Below are 15,613 nucleotides of genomic sequence, written 5' to 3'. Positions count from 1 at the left end.
TGTCCTCACTTCTCTGATTACACTGATTTCTTGACTAAAGTTTTTCCACAGACAAAAGGCAGGCAGAGGACATGGAGGGGCAAGGACCATAGACACGCACTCTATTTCACTTGCAAATTATGTGAATTATTGCCTTGCTGAAAAGTATTCTTCCTTCATGGGAAAGGGGATGGTTTGCACCACAGTCTGTACATCTTAAGTGAAGTGAAAGTTGCTCAGTTGTGTCTGACTCTTTGCGACCCCATGGATCCATGGAATTCTCCAGGCCAGAATACTGGAGTGGGTAGCCTTTCCCTTCTCCAGGGGATCTTCCCAACCCAGGGATCAAACCCAGGTCTCCCACATTGCAGGTGGATTCTTTACTAGCTGAGCCACAAGGATAAAAATGCAAGTTACTACGTACAAGCTAACTACAGGTAAGGTAAAGACATGAAATTGTTCTTTCATAAACGGGTAATGAAGTGAGTATGTCCATTTTATTTTATTTTATTTTTTTTGAGTTAATCATTTAAAGAAAAGATTTATTTGCTATTGAGCTTCCTCAATTTTAGGCTGAATTACTTATATTTTTATTTGTAGTATGTCCATTTTAAAGAGGTAGTTGTGAGCCAGGAAAAGTACCCAGGAGCAGTGACAGATGATGAAGGTAACCAGGAGGGGGTCAAAGTCAGCTCTCACTCCAGGGCCTCTCCATCTTCACATGCTCTTGGAGTTCAGCTCACCCCCCACCTTGAATCGGTCCCCTCTGTCCTCTTTGGGACAAGAGTAGGGTGCTGTGGATTTACCAGCTCATCACCCAACTTTCCCACCAATCTTTGGTTTCTCCTGGCTTCTTAACACCCACCCTAGGGTTTTAAGCGGTGTGATTGCAATACACAAATCTAGAGAAATCTCATTTTAAATAGGGGGAAACTGATACTCAATGAAGCAAAGATTAAATGAAAGTGTTATTTGCTCAGTCATGTCCAAATCTTTTGCAACCCCATGGACTGTTGCCCACCAGGCTCCTCTATCCATGGGGTTCTCCAGGCAAGAATACTGGAGTGGGTTGCCATTCCCTTCACCAGGGGTCTTCCAGACCCAGGGATCGAACCCGAGTCTCCTGCATTGCAAGCAAATTCTTCACCATTTGAGCCAAATAGGGAGTTTAAGGGCTTCCCTTGTAGCTCAGTTGGTAAAGAATCTGCCTGCAATGCTGGAGAACCAGGTTCAATTCCTGGGTTGGGAGTATTCCTCCCTGAAGAATCTTCTTGCCTGAAGAATCCCATGGACAGAGGAGCCTGGTGGGCTACAATCCATAGGGTCACAAGAATTGGACACAATTTAGCAACTAAACCACCACCACCACCAGGGAGTTTAAAAATCTTTTTTCGTTGTGGTTACTTTCTTCCCTGCTATGAATTCTCAAATATGCATGGCGTGGGAGGCACTGAGGAGGAAGATACTCGATTCAGATAGCTAACTAACACAGCCTTTATAGTTCCTCTCAGCTAGACTAAACTTCAGACCATTTTCTTCCTGACTCTGGACCTCTGAGTTCCCTTTTCTTAGAACATTTACTTTAGAAAACTTATCATTGTAAATCCTTCCTCTGCCCCTTTGAGATGTAAATCTTTTTCAAAAGCCTCTTTCTAGTTTTATAGCCCAGTAATGTCTTTTTCAAGGACCCAGGAGCCTAGTCTTTGAAGTGAGATTGTAGAGGGAGGTGGTGATTACCTCCTAGTCTGGGGGGCTGGGGGCAGAGCCTAACTACAGAGGGCTCCAAATTTAGCTCAACTGGTAAAAAATCTGCTGGCAATGCAGAAGACTAGGGTTCAATCCCTGGGTCGGGAAGATCCCCTGGAGAAAGGAATAAATGAAATGATAACCCACACCAGTGTTCTTGCCTGGAGAATCCCATGGACAGAAGAGCCTGGCGGGCTATAGCCCATGGAGTTGCAAAGAGTCTGTCAGGACTGAGCGACTAACACTTTCACTTTTTTTCAGTCTTTACAATTTGACTTTTTGTGTGTGATTGACTTTTTGTCAAATTGTAAAAGTGTAGTTTTTACAACAGAAAAAGTTTACTTTCTGTTTGGATAAAACAATTAGCAAACATACTGGCCTAAGATACTCTCCTCAGGCCAGACTTATGTTTTAGAGAACTGAACATAGATTCAGTTTTTAAATCTTTCCCCTATTGCAATAGCCTTGGATAAAGCCTTCTTTACCTGTTTAATTCTGATGCAAATCGAAAGCTTGATTCTGCCACTTAATATGAAATTATTATAGCTCTGTAAAATTAGGTCTATAAAATGGCGATTATAATGCTAATGTCAGAATTATTCTGCTAATCAAATAAGCTAACATAAGAAATGCCTTTAGCATAGTGTCTGACTCCTAGTAAGTACTGGCAATGATGATAATAATAATAAATAATAAGTACTGTTGTTACATCACTTAATTATCAGTGTGGACATTGAATTGGCATTTTTCTCTGTCTTGAAATGGCCATATAGTCTACTATAATAATGCTATTTTCATAATTCTTTCTCTTTTCATTGCAGGGCTAACATCTGAGGTTCATTATGCAATTAAGTAAATTCCTGACTACTTAGGGACATTTAACTATCATGCAAATTAATCTTTTCACCTTTTATGTTAGACTTGGTTCACACATGGCTTTTTCACTGGCAATTAGCACTTCCTCTGTTTGGACTGCCACTGCCAAATTATTAACATCTCTCCAGAGGAGATCAAGGAAAGAGAAAGGGAGAAAACCCAAAAAACTCAGTTGCCAGCAGTACTTTGGAGCACTGAAGTAAAGTGATTCTGAGCAGTTATGGTCAAGGCTTCTGTCTTTTGATACATTTCTGGCTTTTTGCCCCAACAGCTCCATACAAGTCTAGTGGACCCTTGGGTCTGGATCACAGATAAGGACATTTTAATTTTAATTTTTATGAAGGTGGGGGAGTTCTTTTGACTCTCACTAACTGGAAATTTAGTTCATTTCTGAAAATATGTGCTTTGGGAATTGCAGAGAAACCAGAGACCAAATTGCAAACATCCCTTGGATCATCAAAAAAGCAAGAGAATACCTGAAAAACATATACTTCTGATTTATTGATTATGCCAAAGCCTTTGACTGTGTAGATCACAACAAACTCTGGAAAATTCTTAAAGTGATGGGAATACCAGACCACTTGACCTGCCTCCTGAGAAATCTGTATGCTGGTCAAGAAGCAACAGTTAGAACTGGACATGGAACAACAGACTGGTTCCAAATTGAGTAAAGAGTACATCAAGGCTATATATTGTCACCCTGCTTATTTAGCTTGTATGCAGAGTACATCATGCGAAATGCTGGGCAGGATGAAACATAAGCTGGAATCAAGATTGCCGGGAGAAATACCAGTAACCTCAGATACACAGATGACACCACCCTTATGGCAGAAAGCAAAGAACTAGAGAGCCTCTTGATGAAAGTGAAAGAGGAGAGTGAAAAAACTGGCTTAAAACTCAACTTTCAAGAAACAAACATCATGGCATCTGGTTTATCACTTCATGGCAAATAGATGGGAAAACAATGGAAACAGTGAGATACTTTATTTTGGGGGGCTCCAAAATCACTGCAGATGGTGATTGCAGCCATGAAATTAAAAAACGCTGGCTCCTTGGAAGAAAAGCTATGACCACCCTAGACAGCATATTAAGAAGCAGAGACATTATCTTGCCAGCAAAGTTCCGTTTAGTCAAAGCTATGGTTTTTCCTGTAGTCATGTATGGATGTGAGAGTTGGACTATAAAAGCTGAGCGCCAAAGAATTGATGCTTTTGAACTGTGATGTTGGAGAAGACTCTTCAGAGCCCCTTGGACTGCAAGGAGATCTAACCAGTCCATCCTAAAGGAGATCAGTCCTGAATACACATTGAAAGAACTGATGCTGAAGCTGAAACTCTGATACCTTTGCCACCTAATGCAAAGAACTGACACATTGGAAAAAATCCTGATGCTGGGAAAGATTGAAGGCAGGAGGAGAAGGGGATGGCAGAGGATGAGACGGTTGGGTGGCATTCCCGACTCAATGGACATGAGTTTGAGTAAGCTCAGGCAGTTGGTGATGGACAGGGAAGCCCGGCATGCTGCAATCCATGGGGTCGCAGAGTCAGATATGACTGAGCGACTGAACTGAACTGACTAAAGTACACCAAGCACCACAGTTTGAATAAATATGTCTATTTAATAATTTCATTTCAACTGGATCCAATGAAACACAATAAAGAGATTTTTTTTTTAAGAGATATTTTTTAACTTTGGCACGGTGGTAGCGGCAGTTTAGTCGCTGAGTCGTAACTCACTCATTGCCACAGTTCAGACTCTTTGTTGGCAGGTTTGAGAAGCCATAGCGATGCACAGCTCGGTTATTTAAGGCTTAATTAAAACTGCATTGTAATGATAACATTTTGTCTCTGTTGAAATTTTAAAAAAAATACTTGCTTAAAAATCCATTTACTCTTTGATGTTTTTCATTGTTTCCAGGCCTGTTAGCAAACACTGCTGACCAACACTTACTGAAGGCAGGTTAATTAGGTCTTCCAAAATCAGTGGGGGAAGATTAAAATCTTAAAAACTATGATAACTCTCTCTGCACCCCATCTTTGTTTTAACTCCATGTTTGAGTTTTATTGAAAAAGACTGCCTGTCAGAGATTAAGACTGAAAAGTAAGTAATCTATTTCAGCTTTACTATTTTTTTTCTTGCTTTCAGAAATATAAAAAATACATCAAAGAAGTATTTTTTCTTGTCACTGTTTTGCCTTTTGATCCTTTATAGTCAAAGACTTATATTAAAGTAGATTCACTTGGTTTTACTGGTAAGATAAAAAGAAAAAAAAAAAATATTGCACAATATACAGGATAAGGGTAGAGGGACTGATGTTGAGAAACATTCCAGTTTCCAGTATTCTGGAAATACAGTTGCAAAGAGGTAGCTGATTCTTCCATGTACTAGATGGGTCCTTGCATGATATTCCAGAAATGAGATTTAGAGCCTCAAGGGACCTCGGATACGAGGGGTAGAAGTGTCTCCCTTTTTCTTCTGGGAGTTCTTAAAGCTAATCCTCCAGGTCTCAAAGTCAAAAAAGGACTTCCTAAAGGTTTTCGGGCCATGCCTCTTTCTGGAGAATCTTAATATTCTCATATAGTCTCAGGAAAAAACCCTGGTGACTTATTCTCAGTCATTTATTAGCATGGGAATAACACAGTGGGGAAAAATGTGATGTAGTGAACCAAAGACCCTTGTGTTTAAAAAACAAAAGCAAAATTTGCCTATTGAAATTCCTTACACAAAAGCCTCAGGGGCCCCTGTGAGGTCTTAAGCAAGTCTGAGTGGGATGAAAGAATATATTCTGCCCAAGTTGTGGTTATAGAACCACTCCAGCTTACAGGGGTATAATTAAAGCTGTTTCAATCGTTTGTGTCAGTCAGAGCTTGGCTTCTAGTGGAACGTGAACATGCATCTTGTGTGGAGAGAGGATAGTAACTGGCTAGAATTTGTGGGAAGTTAAACCCGTTTTAAAGAACTGTTCACGTTACCATAATGAAGATTCGTGATTTGTCACTCCTGATCTAAAAATTAGCTCATATTTATAAATCACGGACATATGTATTTTGAATATCACATAAACATATCAATGTAACCTGTAATATATAGTTGTGTCAGAATATCCCTTTGTAGCCTAATTTTTATGTTATGTGTATATTTAAGTATAAACATCAACGCTTAGTATTCCATTTTCAAAGTGTATAGCACAATCTCCATATTAACTGAAAGTATTTTAAAAATCATATTCAGTCCTACTTTTATTTATTTAGAATAATCTATATACTTTTCTGTGCTTCCTAGGTGGCTCAGTGGTAAAGAACCTGCCTGCCAATGCAGGAGACATAAGAGACACGGATTAAATTCCTGGGTCAGGAAGATCCCCTGGAGGAGGGCATGGCAACCCACTCCAGTATTCTTGTCTGGAGAATCCTACAGACAGAGGAGCCTGGCTTGCTACAGTCCATAGCCCAAAGAATCAGATATGACAGAAGCAACTTAGCATGTGTATACTTTTCTACATTTTGAATTATTTATTTTATTTATAGAACTAAGTTTATAATATATCCAGTAAAGGTCTCCAAAGAGATGGGAGTGAATGAGATCAAGGAAAAGGTAAATGGGCAGACATATTAAAAGTATCATTACTTCTTTTTCTAAAAATACACTATCAAAAATGTCTTCATCTTGTTATAGTTAAAATATTGCCTTATTTATTTACCTTATTTGGCTGGCAAAGTCTTAGAAAAACTAGTGTCTACAACTCTTTTTCTTCTGCTATATCCTTGGTAAATGGCTCTATTTACTTCTGTGTTAGTTTTATCCGATCAAAATTTATGTGAAAGTTGCTAAGTCATGTCCAACTCTTTGCAACTCAAAAAGCTCAGCTTTCAGAAAACTAAGATCATGGCATCCAGTCCCATCACTTCATGGTAAATATATGGGGAAACAGTGGAAACTGACTTCATTTTTTGCGCTCCATGAAATTAAAAGATGCTTACTCCTTGGAAGAAAAGTAATGACCAACCTAGACAGTGTATTAAAAAAGCAGAGACATTGATTTGCCAACAAAGGTCCGTCTAGTCAAAGCTATAGTTTTCCAGTAGTATGTATGTGAGATGTGAGAGTTGGTCTATAAAGAAAGCTGAGCACCGGAGAATTGATGCTTTTGAACTCTGGTGTTGGAGAAGACTCTCCAGAGTCCCTTGGACTGCAAGAAGATCCAACCAGTCCATCCTGAAGGAGATCAGTCCTGGGTGTTCATTGGAAGGACTGATGTTGAAGGTGAAACTCCAATACTTTGGCCACCAAATGAGAAGAGCTGACTCATTGGAAAAGACCCTGATGCTGGGAGGGATTGGGGGCAGGAGGAGAAGGGGACGACAGAGGATGAGATGGTTGGATGGCATCACTGACTTGATGGACATGAATTTAAGTAAACTCTGGGAGTTGGTGATGGACAGGGAGGCCTGGCGTGTTGCAGTCCATGGGGTCACAGAAAGCTGGACATGACTGAGCAACTGAACTGAACTGAACTGGGCTATGGCTCACCAGGCCCCTTTGTCCGTGGGATTCTCCAGGCAAGAACGCTGGAGAGGGTAGCCATTATGTAACTAAAGTATAGAAATTCTTTAGGATTCTTTACTTTACCACATATTGTAACTTCCTTGTTATAAAATATCCATGTCCAAGTTTCAAAAGTCAGTTTGTGAGCCTAATTTTCAAATCTATGTTGTTCATCTTAATCCTTACTGAATTTCCAATTCTTTTTTGGTAAGAATTATTGTAACTTTCTACAAATATGGAGATCATGACAAAGTACACGTTTTTCAATCTTAATTCATCATCTCACCCAGGACTTCTCTTCCATAAACTCAAGATTCAAGGTACACCATGTCTTATCACAGTCCTAGAGGGATCTTTTGTGGGTGACCCTTTATCATCCTCAAAACCCACATTGTAGAAGAGCTGGTTCCTTTCTACATTTTAAACTCTTTTGTCCCATTCATTGTTATTTAACCTGAACTTCAGTGATAATCCTCTAAGTAAGTAATTCATGATTTAGACCAAAATATCCCTTTTAGCACTATCCACCAGTGCTCTGGTATATCCCTATTGTGTTGACTTTCTAGACAGTTACTTAATAACATCTTCTCTCTTTTCCTACCTTCAAAACATTTACCACATCATCTTTTAGGTCCTGAGTGTGTGTCCTGTTTCCTCTCTCGAATTCCCTCTGCCATCTCTGCTGTTGCTGAAGATGCGCCAGTGCTCCTGGAGAAGGCTCAGGCTCCGTTTGTGTACCAGATTCTTTCTTCTACCGAAAGACAGCGCCCTGAACTTTCTCTTGTTTCTGCTGCATTACCAAAATTTCCTTCATGAACACATCCATCAACATAAAACACTTTCATAAATTCTACTTTCCTAAAAATACCAACAAAAGATCCTCTCTCTTGACCCCAAATCTTCTCTACCTATTTTCTCATTCTCCCTTTCAGCAAAACTTTTTCAGAAAGTTGTCTGTTTACTGTCTATAACTGATTTTCTTCCATTCTTTATTTAAGTAAGGTGATGACATAATTCATTGGGTAACCATAATATTATTGAGAATAAAAATAAATGTTATTAATTGTTAGTGAAGTTTAATGTAAACCTAGATTGTCTCAGGCAGATGAGACATATGGAGTCCTTTTCTAAATTTGTTTCAGAGATGCTTAATCTTCATTAATCCCCCAACCTGCACTTTTCCAAGTCAACAGCCATCTCTATTTTGCTAAATAACAATGATTAATTCTCAGTTGTCCTCTTATTTGTCCTGTTAGTAGCATTTGATCACTCTTTCTCCCTGAAAACATTTCTCCACAGTGCTTGCAAGGCACAAGCTCCCTTGGTCTCCTCACTGGACGGTCATTGCGTCTCCATCTCCCTCACTGCTCCCTCTTCATCCCTCTGACCTAGGGATACCCTAGGGCATGTGTGCTCATTGACTCTTTTCTCAATTTTACCTCTATTCATACCCCTGATGATCTCTTCTGGTCCCATCATTTAAAATGGCATAATTAAGTTAATTGATCCAAAATTTAAATTTCAGCTTATCCTCTCCTCTGTTGTTCAGGCTCATTTATCAAACCACTTATTTACCATTTCATCTTGGGTTTCTAATAGACATATAAAATGTAATGTGGCCCAAAGAAGCTCCTGATTTCTGTACTCAAAACCTGATCTGATTGCAGACTTCTCAAATTCAGTTCAGTTCAGTTCAGTTGCTCAGTCGTGTCTGACTCTTTGTGACCCCATGGACTGCAGCACGTCAGACCTCCCTGTCCATCACCAACTCCCAGAATTCACTCAGACTTATGTCCATTGAGTTGGTGATGCCATCCAATCATCTCATTCTCTGTTATCCTCTTCTCCTCCTGCCTTCAATCTTTCCCAGCATCAAGGTCTTTACTAGTGGGTCAGTTCTTCACATCAGGTGGCCAAAGTATTGGAGTTTCAGCTTCAGCATCAGTCCTTCCATGAATATTCAGGAGTGATTTACCTTAGGATGGACTAGTAGGATCTCCTTGCTGTCCAAGGAAATCTCAAGAGTCTTTTCCAACACCACAGTTCAAAAGCATCACTTCTTTGGTGCTCAGCTTTCTTTATAGTTCAACACTTTCGTCCATACATGACTACTGAAAAAACCATAGCTTTGACTAGACGGACCTTTGCTGGCAACGTAATGTCTCTGCTTTTGTATGTGTGTGTGTGTGTGTGTGTCTGCTTTTTATATGCTGTCTACGTTGGTCATAGCTTTTCTTCCAAGGAGCAATTGTCTTTTAATTTCATGGCTGCAGCCACCATCTGCAGTGATTATGGAGCTCCCCAAAATAAGTCTGTCACTGTTTCCACTGTTTCCCTATCTGTTTGCCATGAAGTGATGGGACCAGATGCCATGATCTTAGTTTTCTGAATGTTGAGTTTTAAGCCAAAATTTTTCATTCCTCTTTCACTTTCATTAAGAGGCTTTTTAGTCCTTCTTTGCTTTTTGCCATAAAGGTGGTATCATCTGCGTATCTGAAGTTATTGATAGTTCTCCCGGCAATCTTGATTCCAGCTTGTGCTTCATCCAGTCCAGCGCTTTTTATGATGTACTCTGCATATAAGTTAAATAAGCAGGGTGACAATATACAGCCTCGAAATACTCCTTTTCCTATTTGGAACCAGTCTGTTGTTCCATGTCCAGTTCTAACTGTTACTTCTTGACCTGGATACAGATTTCTCAAGAGACAGGTCAGGTGGTCTGGTATTCCCATCTCTGCCAGAATTTTCCATGGTTTATTGTGATCCACACAGTCAAAGGCTGTGGCATAGTCAATAAAGCAGAAGTAGATATTTATCTGGAACTCTCTTGCTTTTTCAATGATATAGCAGATGTTGACAATTTGATCTCTGGTTCCTCTGCCTTTTTAAAATCCAGCTTGAACATCTGAAAGTTCCCAGTTCATGTACTGTTGAAGCCTGGCTTGGAGAATTTTGAGCATTACTTTACTTGAGTGTGAGATGAGAGTAATAGTCTGAGGATTCTTTGGCATTGCCTTTCTTTGAGATTGGAATGAAAACTGACCTTTTCCGGTCCTGTGGCCACTGATGACTTTTCCAAATTTGCTGGCATATTGAGTGCAGCACCTTCACAGCATCATCTTTTAGGATTTGAAATAGCTCAACTGAAATTACATCACCTCCACTAGCTTTTCATGCAAAGATGCACACAGTAAAGGACAGAAATGATCTGGACCTAACAAAAGCTTCTCAATTTCAGTTGACGACAATTCTATCCCTCAAATTTCTCAGGTCAAACCATATGTTTGTCTCTGACACCATTCTTTCTCACATGTCCTATATTTGACCTCTCCATCCTGACTCAGTTTTCTTTGATTTACTTTTTATCACAGTACTTATAATGCATTCTAATGTAATTTATCCTTTTAAAAAAATATTTTATCTTTATTTCTTATACTTAAATATTGTGCTTACCAGGTGGTGCTAGAGGTAAAGAGTCTGCTTGCTCATGTATGAGATGCAAGAGACACAGATTTGATCCCTGGGTCAGGAAGATCCCGTGGAAGAGGGAATGGCAACCCACTCCAGTATTCTGGTCTGGAAAATTCCATGCACAGAGGAACCTGGCAGTCCATGGGGCCAGGCACGAGTCAGACATGACTGAGGACTGAGCACACCACATATTTAGATATTACATATGCTATTGTAAGTAATTATTATACAAATTATTATTATAGAACTTATCTGTTTCAGTATTTTAATATTGACTATCTCCACCAGGACTTGATAACTCTGAGGATATTTTGTCCGTTTTATTAATTATAGTATTTCCAGGTCCTAGAATTCTCCCTGTCAACTACAAGTTGACACAAAAAATTATTGTTTAAAAAATGAGTAAATGGATGAATAAATTTATTTTCCATTAATATTACTTCTAAATTTTATCTTTTTTTATATAAGAAATTTATTTAAATCAACAATCTGATCAAGTTTCTCTCTTATTAGCAAGAAGAATAAGGTCCAACTCTTCAGCCTGGAAAAAAAACTTTATAAATGTGTATGTAGCATATTAAAAAGTAGAGACATTACATTGCCAACAAAGGTCCGTCTAGTCAAGGCTATGGTTTTTCCAGTGGTCATGTATGGATGTGAGAGTTGGACTATGAAGAAAGCTGAGCACCAAAGAATTGATGCTTTTGAACTGTGATGTTGGCGAAGACTCTTGAGAGTCCCTTGGACTGCAAGGAGATCCAACCAGTCCATCCTGAAGGAGATCAGTCCTGGGTGTACATTGGAGGACTGATGCTGAAGCTGAAACTTCAGTACTTTGGCCACCTGACGTGAAGAGCTGACTCATTGGAAAAGACCCTGATGCTGGGAGGGATTGTGGGCAGGAGGAGAAGGCAACAACAGAGGATGAGATGGTTGGATGGCATCACTGACTCGATGGACATGAATTTGACTAAACTCCGGGAGTTGGTGATGGACAGGGAGGCCTGGCGTGCTGCGATTCAGGGGGTCGCAAAGAGTCGGACATGACTGAGCGACTGAACTGAACTGATGTGCACATTTAGTTTTTTAGTGTTTCTTATGTTTCTGTTTTCAGCATGCATACATATTTTTACACGTCTGTCTAAAAACATATCTGTTCTTTGTGGAGCTTTTGCACGTGTTACTTTCTTTTTATACAATGACTTGCCTTTATTTTTTTCTATTGTCAAAGTTTCCACCTTTCCCAATATTTTCTCTAACCAAGCATTATTTAGAAGTATTCTTATTTACTCCCCTATTCCCATAGTATTTTGCATCTATTATATAGCATAAGTGACAGCATCCTTTGAATTAGAGAATCATTTATATGCATGCCTCTGCACGAGGCTGCACAGTATCCACTACTTAATCTCATTGTCTCTATCTTTATTTTAAATCACCCACTTAGCCAACTTCAGAGTTTCATATAAAATACTTGCTCCGGAGACATTTGTGACGTGTAAATATTTCAAGATCTGAAATAAGAAAGCCAACTGAAAGACAATTTTAAAATAGTTTCTGCTGGGCTCAAGATTTAACTATTTATCTATTCAGAACTCTTTTTGTGTTGTTGTTTTTTAAACCCCAGTGGTAGTGAACCACAGGTTATAATCATGAAGCTAGAAGAATCCTACATTTTTATGCCAGGAAAGTGTGTCTTCCATAAATAATTTAAAAAGTGTTGTATTTTCAATCTAAGTTGCATTGAAAGGAACTTGTGTTTTGTTTTGTTTTTCTTTAAGAAACCTCTAGGTATTTGGGTCAACAAAATTATTTTGAAAATATTTTCTCATGGAAAGTAGCCCAAAATAGATGGTGCCGTGAGGTTTAATTTGCTGCTTCTTGGGACAGAAATTCATTGGGGTTCAACAGCTTTGCAATATTCACCAGGAAATTATGCTGTGCCAAGTACAAATGCTTTAGATGCTCAGCCCTGGAGGTGCAATGCCTGTCAAAGTGGAGACTCCTGGAAGGAGAGGCCCAGAGGGAGAGAAGGTGCTCTCAGTAGACAACTTGCAGAAGAGCATTTTGTGCTGCTCTGAGGTCATCATATTGCATCGCACCATCAGAGCTGCAGGCTTCCGTGATGGCCCAGTGGGTAAAGAATGTGCCTGCAATGCGGGAGACATGGATTCAATTCCTGGGTCAGGAAGATCCCCTGGAGGAGGAAATGACTTGCCTGAAAAATCCCATGGGCAGAGGAGCCTGGCAGACCACAGTCCAAAGAGTTGCAAAGAGTTGAACATGATTGAGTGACCAAGCCTATCAGAGCTACAGATGTAAAGGAGAGCAAATGTGAGCTGAGATCCCCTTATTCACGTCTATAATCTGTGTGAGGTGTATTAACCAGTTACCTTAGCAATCTTGCTTTGATCTTATCAGAGTATTAACTACTGAGCTTGGGTTCACTTGCTGGGAAGGGTGTCACATGTTTTGTTTGGTATTTCCAAATGATAGGATTCTTAGTACAAAGCATACAAATGTGTGGACATCAGCAGTAAGCATGCAGTATGTAAATAGTTTTGACTGTGGGTTTTTACATCCTTGAGATTAAAAAAATGGATGACTTTAGCCAGCAAATCTACAGTGGGAAAGTTGCCTACAGTAGTTTGAGGCTTGAAAAACTTAGAACAGATGGTGCTGTTGGGACAGGAAGAAGTCAGAAGGTTATCACGACTTCCAACAGCCCTGGAGCCTATGAGAGAGGAGGAACTTTGGTGTGATAGGAGCCAGCTAGCTTGACCTTGACCTTCTTCTCTCTCCTCCATAACCCAGGCATCCCACCTCCTTATTCAAGAGTCAGATGTCAGTGGGCTGACACCTGTGGTTATGTGGCATATGTGAGTTGCAATATACTTGGTGGGTAAGGGATATATTTCTGCACCCCTCTTCCTAAAGTTATTAATATCAATTGAATGTTAGTGTCTTTTAGGCCAAATTCAAAGAACAGTGTCAAAGACTTACTCAAAAGACCATGAAACTGAGCTTGTGGCTATCTCAAAAATAGCTTACGTGTGAGCTTCTTTTTATTCTGACACTGTTTCCACTAAAATTCATAGGAGGAAAAAAGCATAAAAATGTTTGTGGTTTTTCTGAATGGAAATACCACCAGGGAATGATCTCAGTTATGGAAGAAACTACTCTAAATTCTGGAAAAGCCATAAAAATCATTTTTCCTTGTCTTTTTTTTTCCCTCTAGTAAAGAAAGGAAGGACAGCCAAAATTTTCAAAAGCATTCAGTGATGAAAGTCTGCATACTTGGTAAAATTTTAAATTATCCTGTTTTTCTATAAAAATTTTCTATAAAGTTGGCTAAGTCACATACCTCTGAGGTTTAAAAAAAAATGCAGGATAAGTTTAAAAGCCTTGCGTGAATTTCTCAGTATTAAACTATGCTCACATAACCTTCAAAGCTCCTCTATAAACAACACTTGATGAATAACAATTCCAAAGAAAAGTGAAACTATCTCTTAGGAACCTTTTAGTCTAAATATCATTCACTTGGAGGGCTTTGTAGAGTGGGAGAAAAAGAGATTGTGTTCGTGTGTTCATGTGAGCTAGAAAGGAAAGGAAAATGGATCTTGTCATGTAGATTCAAGAAACAAGTTTCTCTTTCATCATTCCCATAAGAGCTAAAAGTTGCACAGTGAGATGATGTAGGGCTTGGTCAGCCTGAGAAGACTGGCTAAAACATATACCTTGGAATATTGGTTCCAACATTTACCTGACTGGCTCCCCCAAGTCAGGCAGCCATGCTGAGGTTTCTCGGGGACTGTGACATGCAGAGTTGTGATGGTTAAATGTAACCTTTTTCCCCTTAACTGCCAGAGGTTATACAGTCTCCCTGCCAATGAAGGGGAGATTGCTTGAGTGATACCAACAGTGAACGAGGACTTCCCTGATGGTCCAGTGGTTAAGAATCTGCCTTGCAATGCAGGGGACACCGATTTGATTCCTGGTTCAGGGAGCTCCCACGTGTCATGGAGCAGCTGAGCCCAGGCCCCACAGCTACTGAGCCTGTTCTCCAGAGCCCTCGAGCCACAGCTACTGAGGCCTGCAGGCCCCAGAACCCAGGCTCCGCAACAAGGCAAGCCGCCACAATGAGACGCCCATGCACTGCAGCTAGAGAAAACCCTCGTTCTGCCAAAAAGACCCAGCACAGCCAAAAAGTAATAAATAAATATTTTAAAAATATGACTTTTAACAGTGAATGAGATACCCTGCACGCACAGATATGGCCACAGTTTTCTGGTTAGCTCAGATGCCCTCACAGCTTACAGAATTAAACCTCAGTGAGTTAAGAGAAATCACTTTTCTCCCAGGAACCTACACTGGGAGCTTGGTAAATGGCCTACCATCTTCATCAGAGAGGCAAGGAAGACGAGACTGAATTAAGACATCTAAAAGGGACTTTATTTTCAGTGATTCCCAGCAGCCCCATTCTTAGAACCCTCAATATTTGACTTAACCACCACGCTTTACATGGTCAAGGGAACAAAAGATTTTACTAAGAGGACCCGTAGCTATATATGTATATTTTATATATCCCATGGTCAAATCTCCTCTCATATCTGGCAGTTTGCAGAACTGTGATGTACACACCATTGTTGATGTCATTCCCAGAGGAGAAGACTGCAGGTCAGATAAATACAAGCATTGGCCATGAGGATATCCACTCAACAGGTTTTAATATTCCAGCGACTCACCCAATACCTACCTGCTGTAGGAGGTCACTGAGAACCCCCAACCTGGACCAGGCAAACCTCCTTACCCCCCCCCCCCCCATCTCCAGCATGGTCCCATCCTTGGGGTGTACTTTCCACCTACTAGGCCTCTGTTAGAAGCCATTTCAAGGAAGTAAACTCAAGGAAGCACTGTATTGTTGAGACCCTCTAGACTGAAAAAGTGGCTGAATCCCATCAGAGCCTGAATCCTTACAGGATTCAGCAGGGAGAGA

Source organism: Dama dama, chromosome 27, assembly GCF_033118175.1.
Source record: "Dama dama isolate Ldn47 chromosome 27, ASM3311817v1, whole genome shotgun sequence".
NCBI lineage: Eukaryota > Metazoa > Chordata > Mammalia > Artiodactyla > Cervidae > Dama > Dama dama.
The sequence above is the reverse complement of the archived record's forward strand: the minus strand, read 5'-3'. Positions refer to the sequence as shown.